This window comes from Cervus elaphus, chromosome 2, assembly GCF_910594005.1.
Source record: "Cervus elaphus chromosome 2, mCerEla1.1, whole genome shotgun sequence".
NCBI lineage: Eukaryota > Metazoa > Chordata > Mammalia > Artiodactyla > Cervidae > Cervus > Cervus elaphus.
In genome coordinates this window covers 3,627,321-3,639,666 of record NC_057816.1, presented here as the reverse complement: position 1 = coordinate 3,639,666, position 12,346 = coordinate 3,627,321, and the positions used below count along the sequence as shown (strand labels likewise).

The following is a 12,346-nucleotide window of genomic DNA, read 5'->3' as shown; positions in this document are numbered from 1 at the left end:
CAGCCAGGTCTCACCACCTCCACGTGGCTGCCACAGCACCGAGCTCTCGCCCACCATCCTCCCCCATCAGACCAGCTCTGGGCAGCGCTGCCACTGGTCTCAGCTCTCCCTGCTCCCCGTCCTTCCCCGTGGGGCATGTCTCACCATGTGATTGAAGAAATGACAGGTAATCCCTTCCTTAAGTCTTATCTCCTCCCCAGGATCCTGCCTGTCCTGTTCCTTCCTTCCTTGCTCGCAGGCCCTCGAGAGAGATCCGTGAGCGCTGAATGAAGGAGGTTGGGCGTGGGTGATCCGGGCCCTTCCAGCCCGGTCTGAGGAGCCTGCAGAGTGGGCTGGGTCACGGTGCAGCACTTGGCCGGTCCAGCGGGAAGGAACTGCTCCCCGCGGGCTCCCAGGGGCCTTTCCACGGGCTGTGGTCAGCCTGCAGGTGGGACTGCTCACCCGCTTCATGCTGGGGCTCGAGGCAGAGCGACAGGCAGGCGGACAGAGTTCCGCCAGGCCCTGCCTGCTGGCTCAGCGCACCCCAGCCTCCCCCACGCCTCCCCCTCCGTCCTCCCCACGCACAGGACCTGCTGCAACTTCCATGCTGTGAAGCCGGATAAAGAGAAACCGCACGTCCCCATCCTGCCCGGGTGGAAGCCCAGACCAGCCGGTGCTGTGACTTATGAGGCCAGGTCCAGGGCTGGGCGGTTCCCAAAAGCCTGGCTCTGGGAGTCAGCTCTCGGAAATCCCTTGGGGCAGCACCTCAGGGCGCAGCGTGGGCGGTTCTGTGCTCCGGGCGCCCTGCTCCTCCCTGCTACCTGGAACCTTCCTGCATTCACAGGCTTTGCTGTGGCCTTGGGGCAGGGGAGATGTTACTTGGGGCTAAATATTTTGATCCAGATTAAAAAAAAAAAAATCCCCACCCCCAGTGCTCAAGAAATGGGCCTCATTTCTCTTTCTTTGTCCCGAACCATAGCCAGCGGGCTCCGAGAACTCTGGGCAGCAGGGGACAGCGGTGGTGTCCCCTGTCAGCCCCTGCCAAGTTGCGGGCCACCCCTGCCATCACCATCTCATCATCCCGGCCAGGGACAGGCGCGGTCAGAGGGGCCGGCTGGGCAGCGGGCAGCGGTGGAGTCAGGCAGGGCCGGGTGAGGAGGGCAGGAGGGGGCCAGGGCCCCGTGGGTGTCGAGCAGGCGGTCCAGGCTCCGTTCACGGGAAGCAAGTCTGCCTCGTACGTCGGACTCAACCTACTACTGTGAGCTACACTTGCATGTCCTCCAGAGAAGTGGCCTGCAATAAGCATCGGATGTGAAGATCAGTGCGGCACAAGAAAATCACAGGTGCCTCGTCCAATCTTGTCCAGTCCTTTGAGACCCCATGGACTGTAACCCACCAGGCTCCTCTGTCCACGGAATTCTCCAGGCAAGAATACTGGAGTGGGTCACCATTCCCTTCTCCAGGGGATCTTCCCTACCCAGGGAACGAACCCATGTCCCCCAAATTGCAGGCAGACTCTTTACCATCTGAGCCACCAGGGAAGCCCTAAACACGGTATAAACACACACAATTAGACAAAACTAAAAGCCAGGATAAACATATCTGCCTCCAGCCACAAAGAAAGGCAAATGGTCATTAACACCTTATAGCTCCACCAATGAGGTAGAAAGAAATGACTCCAGATATTCTTCAGGTGTGGTAGTAAGGATATAATTAAAAAGTGGGGACGTAACTTAAAAATGAGAATCTCGGGTATTTCCGGATTCTGGGCTTTTTTTCTTCTTTTTGTGGCTGCGTGGCTCGGGGGATTTTATTTCCTTGACCAGAAACCAAACTAGGGCCCTCAGCAGTGAAAGTACAGAGTCCTAACCACAGGACCGCCAGGGAAATTCCTCCAGATACATTTTAAAAAAATTTTATTGTCTTTATTTGGGGAGGGAGGGGAGAGAATAACATTACATATTTATTGTCGTTCGTCATTCAGTCGCTCAGTCGTGTCCGACTCTTTGCGACCCTATGGACTACAGCAATCCAGGCTTCCCTGTCCTTCACGATCTCCCAGAGTTTGCTCAAACTCATGTCCATTGAGTTGGTGATGCCATCCAACCGTCTCATCATCTATCGCCCCCTTCTCCTCCTGCCTTCAATCTTTCCCAGCATCAGCGTCTTTTCCAATGAGTCGGCTCTTTGCATCAGGTGGCCGAATTATTAGAGATTCAGCTTCAGTATCAGTCTTCCCGATGAATATTCAATACTGATCTCCTTTAGGATGGACTAGTTGGATCTCCTTGCAGTCCGAGGGACTCTCAAGAGTCTTCTTCAATACCACAGTTGGAAAGCATCAACTCTTTGGCACTCAGCTTTCTTTATAGTCCGACTCTCACATCCATACATGGCTACTGGGGAAACCATAGCTTTGACTATATGGGCCTTTCTCAGCAAAGTAATGTCTCTCTCTCTCTCTTTTTTTTTTTTTTTTAATAATATTCTGTCTATGTTTGTCATAACTTTTCTTCCAAAGAGTAAGCATCTTTTAATTTCATGGTTGCATTCACCATCTGCAGTGATTTTGGAGTTCAAGAAAAAGTCTGTTGCTGTTTCCATTGTTTCCCCATCTATTTGCCATGAAGTGATGGGACCGGATACCATGATCTTAGTTTTCTGAATGTTGAGTTTTAAGCCAACTTTTTCACTCTCCTCTTTCACTTTCATCAAGAGGCTTTCATTCCTCTTTACTTTCTGCCATAAAGGTGGTGTCATCTCCATATCTGAGGTTATTGATATTTCCCCCAGCAATCTTGATTCCAGCTTGTGCTTCCTCCAGCCCAGCGTTTCTCATGATGTACTCTGCATATAAGTTAAATAAGCAGGGTGACAATATATAGCCTTGATCTACTCCTTTCCCAATTTGGAACCAGTCTGTTGTTTCATGTCCGGTTCTGACTCTTGCTTCTTGAACTGCATACAGGTGTCTCAGGAGGCAGGTAAGGTGGTCTGGTATTCCCATCTTTCGAAAAAATTTCCACAGTTTGTTGTGATCCACACAACATAGCATAGCATAGCATAGCTTTAGCATAGTCAGTGAAGCAGAAGTAGATGCTTTTTCTGGAATTCACTTGCTTTTTCGATGATCCAACGGATGTTGGCAATTTGATCTCTGGTTCTTCTGCCTTTTCTAAATCCAGCTTGAACATCTGGAAGTTCTCTGTTCACGTACTGTTGAAGCCTACCTTGAAGGATACATAACATTATTAGTTGCTAAAATCATTTTTAAAACAATGTTCTCAATGGGGTAAAAGGTATGTTGTGATCCTTGAGCTGGCCCTGGCCGTTCCAGCTTAGACTAGTCAATGTTCAGAGTTTGTAAATGGAAATGTGATAAGCAGGAAGTTAACCCTGCAGGTGGGGAGATGGCCGGTGGATCTACATCACAGATGGCCATGGACGCCGCTGAGGCCCGTTGTCACGGGCAGAACTGTGTCCCTCCCCAAATCATGGGCCGGAGTCCTGACCCGCCGCACCCCAGATGTGACTGAATCTGGAGATGGGGACAGTCAAGAGTTGATTAAGGTAAAATGTAGTCACCGGGGTGGGTCCTAATCCCACAGGCCTAGTGTCCTTATAAGGAGAGAAGGTTAGGGCACGACATACACGCAGAGGGATGGCCCTGTGTGGACACAGGCAGAAGACAGCCGTCTACACACCAAAGAGAGAGGTCTCCAGAGGGACCAGTCCTGCTCACACCAGCTCAGACTACAGCCTCCAGGACTGGAGACAGTGGATGTCTGCTGTGGAAGCCTCCTGAGGCCGTGAAATGTTGTTACAGCAGCCCTAGTGAACTAAAATACATGCCAATCTCAAGCAAAACGTTTTTCAGTCTTCCCCTCCCCCCTTTTTTTTGCATGAAATACCAAGCCCCTGATTCCTAATTAACTTGGTGAAGATGGACACCAGGCAGTCCAAGGCAAAGATCCAAAATGCACATAAGAGCTCTTAGCTTGATACATGGGCGCATCAGTTGGTCAATGCTGATTGCACGTCTGTCCACCTCTTTCTGGCTTCTCCCCCATGGAAGCTTATTGACCTCCCCATGTAACGGTAGGGGTCAGGGGAGCAGAAGGGCAGAGAGGAGCTCTGGGCCATGGGGCGACCTCAACGCTGCATCTCAGTGTGGAGGATCCAACCGATGTGAGCTCGTCTCAAGAGCCATTCCTGGCCACAGCACATGCGATTTTCAAACCAGATGCAGTTTTTCACTTACTCATCTGTTTCTCTGCCTGGATACTCAGCCTGCCGACCTGATTTATTGATGTATTTCCAGCGCCTGGCCTGGTGCCTGGAGTAAAGTGGCTCAACATGATCACGTCTATTGAATAAATGAACGGAATGGGTAAAAATGGCAATGTCTCAGTTGTCAAAGTTAGAGTGATTTTAAGGAGGTGTCGGGGAGAAAGAAAAAGCTTTCCCAACTGCAATGAGATCATTCACTCATTCAAGGAAGGAGCTCAGACAACACACCCGTTTCTTGCTCTGCCTCCCGGGGCCATGGGGGCGGGTGCTGGTTGGCACAGCCTCTCGTTGTTACCCTCATTCCTAAGTCAGCACTCACGGTGTCCAAATTCCCAACAGATACTCATCTTTGAGACTTGGGAACGAGGTATTAGAATTCCCCAAACCCTAATTACCCTGTATTTCTCCAAGCACTGTAGTTATATGATTTCAATAATGATGGACCCTAATAAGCAGGTTCAGAGGTTTTCTGTAAAAAAAAAAAAAAAAAATCATGTACTTGTGGCTTTTGATTATCATAAACTAATAGATTTTGATGATACTGCATATTTTAATAGTGTGTGGAAAGGATCTCTATCTGATGCAGACACTGGATAACAGAAAACATAAAAAGAAGGGACTATTAGCAAATGACAAATGCCAATTAAAAATCGTTTTAACGTGGATGAACCTAGAGATTGTCATGCTAAGTGAAGTTAAGTCAGGGCAAGACAAATACCATATGATATCACTTATATGTGGGATTTAAAAAACATGATACAAAGGAACTTATTTACAAGACAGGAAGAGACTCACAGACTAAGAAAATAAATTTATGGTTACCAAAGGGGAAAGATGAGATGGATAAATTAGGAGTTTGAGATTAACGTATACACACTACTATATGTAAAATAGATAAACAACAAGGACCTACGTGTATGCCACAGGGGACTGTACTCAATATCTTGTAATAACCTATAAAGGAAAAGTTTATATATATATATCACTTGGTTGTATACCAGAAACTAACACTACTTTGTAAATCAACTATTCTTCTATTTAAAAAATAAATGATCAAAAATTTAAAGATAATTCCACAAATATATGATACTTAGAAGATCAGTTGCTCTGTCTGACAGTCTTGAGCCTTTGTTTCATAACAAATATTCCAGTTGTAAAACTTCTTTCACTTGATGATGTTAGTCAGATATTAAGGAGTCCAAAGCATTCTTCAGGTTGAGCAAAAGGAGAGTACCAGTTGCTTTTTTTTATTCTGATAAGATATATAGAACATAAAAGTTACCACCTTAACCCTTTCTATGTGTATAACTTAGTGGCATAAATTATATTCACATTGTTGTACAACCATCCCCACCACCCATCTTCAGAGCATTTTCATCTTCCTGGACTGGAAACCTGTCCCCATTAAACACTCGCTCCCCATTCCCAAAGCCCTGTTCTGGGTCCCCACCACCCTACTTTGTGTCTTTATGGATTTAGCTCATCTAAAAGACGCTTGCTCCTTGGAAGAAAAGCTATGACCAACCTAGACAGCATATTAAAAAGCAGAGACATCACTTTGCCAACAAAGGTCCGTCTAGTCAAAGCTATGGTTTTCCCAGTAGTCATGTATGGATGTGAGAGTTAGACCATAAAGGAGGCTGAATACTGAAGAATCGATGCTTTTGAACTGTGGTGTTGGAGAAGACTCTTGAGAGTCCCGTGGACTACAAGGAGATCAAACCAGTCCATCGTAAAGAAAATCAACCCTGGATATTCTTTGGAAGGACTGATGCTGAAGCTGAAGCTCCAATACTTTGGCCACCTCATGCGAAGAACTGACTCCTTGGAAAAGCCCCTGATTCTGGGAAAGACTGAAGGCGGGAGAAGGGGACGACAGAGGATGAGATGGTTGGATGACATCACTGACTCATTGGCCATGAGTTTGAGCAAGCTCCGGGAGATGGTGATGGACAGGGAAGCCTGGCGTGCTGCAGTCCATGGGGTTGAAGGGAGTCAGACATAACTGAGCGACTGAACTGATTGACTGACCGAGGAACCTCCTGTGTGTGGAATTTTTCCTTTTGTACAGGCATAGTTCACTTAGCATCATGTCCTCAAAGTTCATTCACAAAGTCACTTTTTCCCAGCTTTTTCTCTCTTGTAGTTGATTTCTAATCTCATAGTGTTGTGGTCAGAAAAGATGCTTGATATGATTTCAGTTTTCTTAAATTTGCCAAGGCTTGCTTTGCGGCCTCCATTGTGATCTGTCCTGGAGCATATTCCATGCACACTTGAAAAGAATGTGCATTCTGCTGTTTGGAGGTAGAACACTATCGATATCACTCAAGTCCATCTGGCCTAATGTGTCATTTAATTCATCTGGCCATATTGATTTTCTCTCTGGATGTTCAGTTCATTGATCTAACTGGGATGTGAAAGTACCCCACTATTCTTGTGTTACTGTTGATTTCTCTTTTTATATCTGTTAACATTTGCCTTATATATTTAGGTGCTCATTATTCTTTTTCTTGGATTTATCCCTTGATTATTATGTGGTGTCCTTCTTTGTCTTTTGTAACAGCCTTTATTTTAAAGCCTATTTTGTCTGATCTGAGTATTGCTACTCCAGCACTCTTTTGATGTCAGTTGTCATGGAATATCTGTTTCCATCTCCATGAGGCCACTTTTTTAGTGGCGAAATTTCATCTGCCTCACAAAACCATAGCTTACAGTGAATATTCAAACAGTGAGATGTGGGCACAAGGTATTATGGGGTGGGACTCAAATCACAGAACACTGAGATCCCTGAGAAAGCTTAACAGCCTTACACAGAATCACACGTTAAAATCACCAATTTAAGGACTTGTTCATTTATTCCTTAGAACACCACTCATAGCAGGTGTGTGAAGTATCCTGTGTGTATAAACTCAATCATATTTACTTTATTCATGAGAATGACTCACCCTGGCAGAGACAGGGCCCTGGGCAGGCGCTTACAAATGTGCCACAGCCATAAGCCAGACTGGTTCCGTGGTGGCTGATTCTGGCCCCTGTGCTTCTGACCTGGTTCCCGAATGGCAACCTTATCCTTCAGCTCCACATGACAGCGCTTCCTGTCGTTGCTTTTTTTTTTTCCTGTGGAAAACAGAGTTCCATGCAGTTTATTTCTGCCTTGCAAACCCAAGAAATATGAAAGCATCATGGGAAAAAAAGTGCTGTATTAATTTATGGTAGCAATTCTTGAGATAAAATACGGCACTAGATAGTAGTTTTTATGACTCTGCAGTAAACGTTAACAGAGCCAACAATGGTTTTTTGTTTAATTCTCTTCCAAGTCTACAGACATAATTCTGCCTTCACCTGCATCACACTTTAATGTGGTTTTCACAAGGGACACACCTCCTTTTCTAAGAATCCCTGTCCCTGCCAGGATGCATGGCTGGTGAAAGAAGGATCCGGTAAACAGTCCAATTGGGAGTGGGCTGGACTGAAGTAGGCATCAGCCTGGATGCTCTCGACGGCGTCATTGTCGCCCCCTTCCTGCTTGACCACGGCAGCTGCCTGCTGCATGAGCGCTCTGATTTTCTCATGGCAAGCCTGGTGGCTCCCCCAGGCTTTCACCATGGCCATGATGATGTTCTCTGTGGCCGTGAAAGGCAGCTCCTACAGAACGCGCCACTCAGTTACAGTGGCGTATCCCACCAATCCTTCAGAAATGTTCTGCAGTGTATTTAATACAGTATCTGCAGTGAGAAGGACTTCCCTCCTAGCTCAGTTGTTAAAGAATCCACCTGCAATGCAGGAAACCCCAGTTTGATTCCTGGGTCGGGAAGATCTGCTGGAGAAGGGATAGGCTACCCACTCCAGTATTCTTGGACTCCCCTTGTGGCTCAGCTGGTAAAGAATTTGCCTGCAATGCGGAAGACCTGGGTTCAATCCCTGGGTTGGGAAGATCCCCTGGAGAAGAGACTGGCTACACACTCCAGTATTCTTGCCTGGATAATCCCAGGGACAGAGGAGCCTGGTGGGTTGTAGTTCGTGTGGTCACAAAAAGCCGGACACAACTGAGCAACTTTCACTTTCTGCAGTGAGAAATGCCTCAGCCAAACAGATTCATCGGTTGGCACTGTCATCGAGTGTGGGTACAAACCACGGCACAGATGCTGTCTGCAGGGGGTCCATGACAAGGGTCATCCCGTGACGGGCCAGGCTGCGGCACTGCTCTGAGTGTGTAGGGGTTGCACTTGAGCCCATTTGCTGTTTTTCAAAGGGTTTCTCCAACTCCTTGAGGTTTGCCAGGAGTCATATGTCGGTACAAATCCTGTGCACCCATGCCCCCACGCGAGTCAGCACAGAGAGCACCTCACCATCTACTTTTCGCGTGTAGGTCTGCCCCGTGATGAGGAAAGCCCACTTGAATCCTGCCTTTTCTGTTGCTGTCTTGTCAAGCTGCTCTCCCTTTTGCTCATCTCCCTCGGAGAGCTGCAGGAAGCTGGCCTGGTTGCCAGTGGGGCCCTTCACGCCTCGGAAGTGCAGCTCATTCTGGACACGCTTCAGGTTCTGGAGATCCATGCCCAGATCCTGAATCCAGAGACGGCAACACTTCGCAACTGTGGTCAGCTGAGCAGGCTGGAAATGTGTGAAACCTAAGGTGGGAAGGTCAGCTCATTCCTTAGCAAAGTCGGCAAGCCGAGAGATCACCCTGACAAGCTTTGGCAAAAGCAGGTCAAATGCATTTCTAACAACAATCAGGTCTGTATTGTCTCCCACATAGCAGGAGGTGGCGCCAGGATGGGTAATGCCAGCAGCTTTGGGGCAGCAGTGGGCAAACGTGTGCACGTGAGTCATCACATCACGTCGTAACTACTTCTTCTCCTCAGCTCCCATCTTGAAGTCGGGGTTGTCCAGGTTAGATTTCACCTCCTGGATTTGTTCATCTGTGTTAGGCAAACCCAGTGTCTGCTCGGCCTCTGCCAGCCACAACCAGAGCAGCCTCCAGGTCTGGAATTTGTACCTGTTACTAAACAAGAAGCACATCTCTGGGCTGGCATAACAGGAGGCAAGCGGCAAGTGGTATCTGTCGTGCCCGCGGGCCGCCTCCTCCCGCCATGGTCGCCCCTCCGCTGCGCTTCTGAACTCTGCACCCCTCTGGAACTGCCTGCCCTTGCTTTTGACTGGATCAGTGAATTCATTCCAACCAGTAACCTCTTCATGTCCACTATTTCATTCTCCAAAGAGAATGCTTTTCCCTTTGTCTCCATGTATCGACACTATTTGGGATTGGCTAAAATGTAACTTTCCTGAGAAACTGTGGGAAGGAATTCCTGCCTGGAAAGCCATTGAGCAGTGTCTTCCCCCTGTGGCCTCAGGAAGCTGCCACAGCTTCCAGTCACTTGTTCTGAAGGTCAGGGAGCAGACAGGAAGAAGAACCACGAGACTTTCTCCCCACACTGTTCTCCCGGCTGAGAGGGAGAAGTGAAGTGAAAGTTGCTCAGTCGTGTCCGACTCTTAGCGACACCATGGACTGTGGCCCACCAGGCTCCTCTGTCCCTGGGATTCTCCAGGCAATAAGACTGGAGTGTGTAGTCATTCCATTCTCCAGGGGATCTTCCCAACCCAGGGATTAAACCCGGGTCTCCTGCATTGCTGGCAGATTCTTTACCATCTGAACCACTCGGGAAGCCCGATGACAGAGAGGGAAACCCCACAAATGCCTGCACTGTCACTGATGTGGTGTTGAAGAGATTAGGGTCTAGTCACTCTCTTAGCCTTGCAGGGCAAAGGGCAATGAGATGTCAGAAGACTCAGCTGAATCCTGACTCTCTCCACGGTGGATGGGCATGGCGCGGATGAAAGGGACCACCTCAGGTGATGATTTTTGTCGTTGTTCAGCTGCTCAGTTGTTTTCAACTTTTTGCGACCCCATGGACCGCAGCACGCCAGGCTTCCCTGTCCTTCACCATATCCCTCAGTTTGTTCAGACTCATGTCCATGAAGTTGCTGGTGCCATCCAAACATCTCAACCTCTGTCGCCCCCTTCTCCTACCGCCCTCAATCTTTCCCAGCATCAGGGTCTTTTTCAGTAAGTCAGCTCTTCACATCAGGTGGCCAAAGTATTGGAGCTTCATCTTCAGCATAAGTCCCTCCAATGAATATTCAGGACTGATTTCCTTTAGGATGGACTGGTTTGATCTCCTTGCAGTCCAATGGACTCTCAAGAGTCTTCTCCAACACCACAGTTCAAAAGCGTTAATTCTTCAGCGTTCAGCCTCCTTTATGGTCCAACTCTCAACATCCATACATGACTACTGGAAAAACTGTAGCGTTGACTAGACGGACCTTTGTTGGCAAAGTGATGTCTCTGCTTTTTAATATGCTGAGGTTTATCATAGCTTTTCTTCCAAGAAGCAAGCATCTTTTAATTTCATGGCTGTAGTCACCATCTGCAGTGACTTTGGAGCCCAAGAAAATAAAGTCTGTCACTGTTTTCATTTTCTCCTCATCTATTTGCTGTGAATAATAGCGATCGCCCTATCCAACTTGCATAACCCTCAAAGCCACCCTATGAGGTGGTTCTATCATCTTCATTTTAGGAATGAGGAAATTGAGGCCCAGAGAGGTCGAGCAATTTGTCTAAGAATGCACAGCCATGGTACAAAGAAGCAGAGCCAAGACTTGAACTAGCCCACCAGGCTCCAGAGCCTACATTTGTAGCTACTGTGCAAAAGTGTCTTTCAAAGAGCAGCCTGATGACTGACCTGGGCAGGGAGCCAGTGGGACTGCCAGGACAGTCACCTCTCATCTCCATCTGCGAGTCTCACAATGTCCCACTGTAATTATTCCTGTCTACAGATGAAGAGACTGAGACTGAACCCTTGGAGAGTCTGAACTACCTGCCTGGACCCTTCTTCCTCCAATTGTTGGGTGTTTTTATTGGATTGGCTCTATCTGAAGCACATAATGAAGTTGTCAAGAGAAGCAAGTTGCGAGGAGTTTGTGACTTGCTTTTAAAATATAATTACACAGATGCAAGAAAGAGAAGTCTTCATGCCTGTGTGGGAGCCCTGAGATTGTCGAGGAGCTAGTGCCTCCCCGTGACTGGCACTGCTGGGGCAGCGGGGCGTGTCGCAGACCAGGACCGGGAGAGGCTCCCAGACCCGCCACGGGTGCCAGACTTAGTGCCTCGGTGGCCCCGCACTGGTCTAGGGATTCTATCCCCAGCTTTGAGGGCCTGGGGACTCTTTCTGATGTAACTTCAGCTAACTGGTTGATTGTGGGAAACAGAGTTGCCATGGAAACAGCAACACACAGGCCCCTGATCTTCCCTGCTTACTGGCCACTGGGACCTCAGTTTCCTCCTGTGTGTAGTGGGAAGGCTACAGGAGCAGCCATGTGGGAAATGATTTTCAGAACTGCATAGACAGAAACAGTCTTCTTTCTTTTCCTTTCTCCTTGTTTGCCAGCCATTCCCCACCCCCCATTCCCACCCCATTGGCCGGGATACCTGGGAAAGCCAAATAGGGTTGGTTCTAATGGTTAAAGCCATGGAGCTAGTGAAGCCCAGGGCCCCCACCTCCTCTGCAGCGGACAGGATTCCTGGGACAGCACTGAGACCCACAGATAAAATGCTTAGTCCTTGGGGGTCCCTTCAAGAGACCATTCCTTCTCACAAGCATAGTGGCTAGATCAGCAGTTAAGCCCCTAGTTCATTCAAGGTTCCAGTCCCAGCTCTTCTCAAATCAGCTGGGTGCTGCTGAACAAATGCTTTTTGCATCTCTGAGCTTCAGCTCCTTCCTCTTGAACGGAGAGCCACAGCCTCCACCGCCTGCCCTCAGCTCGGACCTATGTTCCCTACCCTTCTAACAGAACTGCCTGCCACCATCCAGTGGGGCTTCTGTAGTATTTCAGACGGTAGAGCACCCACCTGTGATGCAGGAGCCCCAGGTTCAACCCCCGGGTCGGGAAGATACCCTAGAGAAGGAAATGGCAACCCACTCCAAATTCTCGCCTGCAGAATTCCATGGAGAGAGGAGCCTGGTGGGCTACAGTCCACGGGGTCGCAGAGTCGCACACGACTGAGCAACTAACACACATA

At 48.3% G+C, this 12,346-nt stretch overlaps 1 pseudogene; it reads right to left on the bottom strand.

Moving 5' to 3' along the window:
• Positions 1–7,587: 7,587 nt before the first annotated feature.
• LOC122708117 lies at positions 7,588–9,345 on the bottom strand (annotated as a pseudogene).
• Between the last annotated feature and the right edge of the window lie 3,001 nt (positions 9,346–12,346).